Consider the following 6,202-nt stretch of genomic DNA (forward strand, 5'->3'; position numbering starts at 1 on the left):
GTTATGATTATATATTTTTTAATAATTTTTAATAATTTTGCATTTTACAAAATCATTTTCATAATTTCACTTCACTTTCATTGCATTTTCGTAATTTTGTCATTCACTCTTGCTCTTTTCCCAAAGTTGGCTTTTCGAATTCACGAATTCACTTTTGCTCATTATTTCTATGGCGATCGCACATGTTCCGTTCGCAACGCTTTTGAAAAGGTAACTAACAAAAAGCTTAAAGCGGTAAGAAAAAAATATTCCACGAGTTCTCAAATACGCAATCGCTTGCCAAACAATAATTTATTAATTTAAATAGCTTGTAAACACAATCAAGAACAAGCCTTCAATCAACAAAATGTCCACAAACCGCCAACAATGTATGCGTGGTTAAATATGCCCCTGTAGGATCGTTTAGAAAAAAATGTTAAGAAAATTGGATAAACAATTTCTAGATACTAAGAGGAAACAACATAAAGTTTTCTAATTCTGATTCGTGAAATAAAATTTTCATTTCGTCTAAAAGCATTGTGGTCTATAGTAGAAATTAGTATCATAAAGCGTGGCACTATTACTCAAAAGAAATATCAAAAACAGGCTTCATAAAGATTATTGTAGAAAAAAATATCAAACCTAAAGTATTGAGCAGTATTTTCATGTTTTGTTTATAAATTTTAATGAAAATATTTTCAGAAAAAAAAAATTGTTCTTAAAACACATAATAGTCTATATTTGTAGGGATTTGATCTTTGAATGAGCTATGGCAGTTACATATACGGTTGAACGACAAAGAGTTAGTTTCAAATTTTGAATTTTATGATTGTTTAGAAGCCAGTGTTTCCAGTAGACATATTAACACAAATCCATTAAACCATTCCATTTGGGGTTTGGAAATCTTACTCGAATCGAATGATCCAAAATATTTAACTTGCGTCGAGCCTTCAGTGAGATCCGAGAGATCATAAGAAGCTTGCCTCCTCTGAGTTTTTTGTGCACAGTATTTTAACGATGATAATATGAAAAGAAGGAAAAAGTTTTGTTCGAAATATCCGATGGACTCGAACATATGTCGATCGAAAATTGACGTGCTGCGTGCCTGATACTAAAATACGAGAATATTGTGGGCAGACAATCTCGAGTGGGAGTCGCAGATGAGATACTTGCGCATGAAACAGAAAAAAAAACATTTTTTTAGTCAATTTGCTCAACAAATTTGATAGTTCGTAACTTATTGCTGTTTCCGATATTCAAATACTTGATATGGGGGAAGAGCTATGGGTCGATTGACAGCAGCAAAAAAGGAACCAAGGGTGTTGAAGGCCGTGTTACCTAAAAAAGGTTATGGAAAATGTTGCCATTGCCTGTTTTGTATTGAATGGTGTGACAAATGGAAGATCATAAGGAAAAATGGATTATCAAAAATAAAAAATATATATATTTTTTAAATGCCATAAAAATTATGGCTTTGAAAAGAGATATCGGAGGTGAAAGGAATATCTAAATATAATTATAGTTAAAATAAGTTCTTAGTCGAAGTGAATTTGGTTAAATTAATTAGTAATTCAGTAACTTTAGATGAACTCTTGCTTCGAAAATGCATAAGCTTGGATCATTTTGGAATCATCCTCATTTGAAATAAACAATAAAGGATTAATAAAGAGACGGATGCTTCACAGATTATTTCCAGAATTATAAAACTTGACAGTATTTGTATTTTGAGTCCATTCCCACACCAGTGGGGTCTCCGTAACTTGAATGGACCCGGATTTTTATCCTGCCAAGTACTGTCAACTCCAAAATACTTGAAGGATATTTTTGCCTGTAAACAGCAACAACAATATTTTGTTCCAAAGATAATAATATACCTAGATACTAGAGATAATTCTTAAAAATATTCGAATATCCGGTTTGTAACCGGATGCTAACCTATTAATATCCTGTTTTGAGTATTTAAATAAATGAAAATTATTGGAAATTCAAGCCTTTCATATTGAAACAAAATTTGAGTTTTGGTTATGAAATGGTTATATTTCGGTTATATTTGATAGCGGAAGCTGAAAATTTTGTGCTACATATCTATATGTAGAAAAAATTTGTAGAATTTGAACGCTTACTATTCGAATAGTTAACAACGAACGGTTAACCGGATAGTCGAAAATAAACGGTAAATGGAATAGTGAATGACCTACGACTATCTGGACGCTGCTAACCGAATACTATTTTTCGAATAATACCCTGATCAGTCGAATGCCCAGAGCTCTATTAGATACCATATCGGTTAAAATTATTGGGTATTATGATTATATAATCATCAAAATCAGCGTTGCTCAGAAGTAGAACTTCAATAGTTCATTTCCTCTCGGGTGTGTCAACGCAATCAGCTCAAATCGCTTTAAATTATTGGCGTAAACGTATTTATAGGCTTTATCGCTGGAACAGTTATAAAAAACTTTACACACACAAATGCATACATAACGGGAAATACATATGTTGGTACAAGCGCTTTTGGCTGCGAATTGTTGTTGCTTTAGCCTATTCACCACTGATTGTATTGTATTTGTATTTGCCTGTTTGCACATTTCTTTGATGGATTGATGTTTTTACTTTTATTTGTGATTTTGTGTCAGTTACGCATATTTCTAATTTTAACGCTGAAATTCATAACAAAACAATTACAGCTATGAGCATTATCAATCAATCTAATTAAATGTTACACTTCGGTATAATGAGCGCACTTCGCGCTGTTGCACATTTCTCAAACACAAACATAAGTATGTGGGTGTTCGTTTGTGCTTACATATGTGTGTTTGTGTGAATGTTGGTATGTATGTGTGTGCATTTTTTGCTTTTAAAAAGCGTTTGAAATGCTTGTGGAAAATAAACTATTAAGAGCAATTAAAATATATTGGCCAATTGGTGGAAGAGTTGCAAGTGGCAGCGCTTGCGTCATGCTTTTTCTTAGCAGCCATACACACACACACTTAGGCACATACGAATATAAACATATGATATGCAGATAATACAAAGAAATGTTCTCTTCTTCTCAGGTTCTCAGGTAATTTGTGGGCGAGGATGTGATAAGCATGCTAAAGAGCTCGCCGGTGAGTAATGTGAAGCAATGCTGAAGTGAGCGTGAAATTTTTAATGCATTTAATGATTTCAGGAATGATTAACAGTTTATTTTATGCAGAAAACGTCGGGCATGTTAAACATAAATGGGTTTATTATTCAAAAACAACACCGCATATTATGACAAACACCAACTGATCAAAATTAAGTCGTACTGACCAAAAAAAAAGAATACAAATAAATTTTCATGTAAACAAACAGCAGTTAAACACACACTAAGTGATATATAGAGTTCCAATTAAACACGAATACAAAAAAGATTGTATCAATTTGAGGAAAATTTTTTTTTATTTTACATAGACCAGTCCGGCTCATGCAAATTTCGTGGCATTTTGTCCCTTGCTCACTGCTTCAGTATATTTTTTGCCTATATAAGCAAGAAATTACCGCTATTATGCTCTCAAAAATAAGTATTGCTTTTAAAGTTCAGTCACACTAACAAAAATAAGTTGCATTACTTGAAAATAACCTTGCGATTTATTATTTATTAGCGGCTAATAAAATATAATCACGAATATATGACCAGACTGAGCCAAATTATAAATTATAAAATAAATATTGACTGAGGTAAAGGCACTTGTGGCTGTCAAAAGCTGTAAACAAGCATATTGTTGGTTGCGAGATTTTTAAATAATAAATTAATTAAAATTTTAAGTCATTTCATGCGGTGATTTTCCTTTAAATTTCGTACTGAGCCATTTCTGCTGACATTTCTTCCTTTTTTGTCTTAAAAATTATAAAAAAATGTTGATTTGTAAAAAGTCTACTAAAACGTCGCTCTCTTGAAATACTTCAAATGTACCGTTATTGTCTTTCTTTTTGCTAAATATATTTACATATTTGTGGTTTTCACAACAAATGTGCATTTTAAAGCGTTTTATGACTAACTATTTATTTTGGGAAATCCACTAAAAATTAAAATATTTTATCTCATTATTCCCACGAGCGAGCGGTCTACAAATATTAATCCTTATATATTGTATATGCAAGTGCAAATCCAGATAATCCGCCACATAACTAAAGCGCTTAGAATCATTTAGCGTTTATCTCACGGAAAGGGCGAATTATTTGTTGTTTAAAAACCGTTTCACGTCACAACATTTTTATGGCTTACAAATAATAAGCAGCGTTGAAAATAAAAACAAATAACTATAAATAACTAAAAACAAAAACAAAGTGCATGAATATGAATTAATTGCTGTTAACCGAAATCTGTTTTTCAGTAACATTATGCACAGTGGGAGGCTTTGCAGTTTCTGGTGGTAAGTAGTGAGATTTAAATTTATTTGTGTGCATGGCAGACATGCGTGGGATTTCATATAAGACCGAAGAGATGCAGAAAAATTAAAAAAAAAAAATTTAAAATATATATAGTATATAGAAAAAAAAGAAAAGCCATAAAGAAGTTTTAGAAAAAAAATCAAGGAAAAAAAATTAAATAAAAAAGACAACTAAGAAACACTAAAGGTGATGACTGTGACAATATAAATAACACAATGAAGCAAAAAAAAAACAAAAGAAAAAAAAGAAAAGAAAAACACAAATAAAATAAATAAATAAACAAAACACAAAGAAAATGAAAACAAAAGAAAAGGGATAACGATCTTTAGTAAAAGAGGCAATGCTTTTCAAGCGAGTTTATTTGAAGCAAGTGAAAAAATAAATAAATTAATATCAATTATTTCAAATATTTGGAATATAAAATACATGCTGCATAAAAAGGCAAACAAATTATAAGCCTCTAATAAATATAAATTAAAATTTAAGTAAAAAACTCAAATAAAAAAAATTAAATCTAATAAAAATAAAAAAAAAAACATTTAAGATTTATAATTATAGCCAAAAGTTGTTCCAGTAATAAAGCAATTAATAATCTAGTTAAAGGTAAAAATAAAAATAATTATAAATTAAATTATAAAGCAATGAACAGTTTATATTAAAATTGAGAGAAGTTTAAATTTTGAAAATTTTGTATATCGAAATCAAAGAATTAAAAAAAAGACTCAACTTCTTTCGCTTGAACTTAAATACGAACAATTTCTATAAACAAACTTTCAGGCAATATTTTAATATATACAACAACATGATTGAATGAATAAAAGAAATTTTTGCAATAAAAATTTTTTACTACAAAAATGAGGAAATAATAAAATTTAATTGAAATAGCGAAATAAATTGTAAAAAAAGAACAATTCCCATAAAAAATCTGAATAAGGACATAATGGGCAGAAGCACTGCTAATTTATTGGAAAAGTATTGTCATACGAAATCGGCAATCAAATGTTATTCAAACGATGTTTTTGTATTTAAAAAATAATAAAGTGAATTAAGACAATAAAAAATCAGAAAAAACGTTAACTTCCGGAATTTCCCGCACAAATAAAAAATCTTTCTTATGTAAGCTTGGTATTGAACGAGTTTGTTTGGGTCTTTATGCTACAGTGACTCGATCTGAGCAATTTTTCCGGAGATTAAAACGTTGCCTCGAACTATAAGCCATGCTGAATTTGGAGAATATATGTCGTCATATGAAAAATTTTTCCATACCAGAACTTAATTTCGATCGTTCAGTTTGTCGGTTAGCTAAATGCTATAGTGGTGCGATATCGGTGGCTCAGAGAACATACAGATGTATATGCAGACAGACAGGCGGTCATATGGACGGACAATGTCGGGTGTGTTTAACGTAGGTACCTGCTGACGGCAGCCTTACCCCACGGTACTCAAAAGTACAATGGATCAAATCAATGCGTTGATCAGCGCCCTGAAAATACCAGGTATTTCAGTACCAATTGGCAGTGTGGAATGGACACACTAACCACCTTGGTAGGGATATGGACGGACAAGGCTAATTCAACACAGCTCGTCATGCTGATCATGCATTATATACAAGGTGCGTTCCAAAGTAAACAGGACTTTTTGAATCTAGCGCCCCCTGGTGGCGCCGTCTATATCCATCTTGTATATTATAGGGTCCCTAAAGATTGTGTGTTAACGTGACAAATGCTCAAGTCCATTCAAACAAGAATAATTCAAATAAAAAAAAGAAAAAACATTAATTTCGGCTGCATTGAAGCTAATATAG

This window comes from Bactrocera neohumeralis, chromosome 4 (assembly GCF_024586455.1).
Source record: "Bactrocera neohumeralis isolate Rockhampton chromosome 4, APGP_CSIRO_Bneo_wtdbg2-racon-allhic-juicebox.fasta_v2, whole genome shotgun sequence".
In the NCBI taxonomy this organism is placed as follows: Eukaryota; Metazoa; Arthropoda; class Insecta; order Diptera; family Tephritidae; genus Bactrocera; species Bactrocera neohumeralis.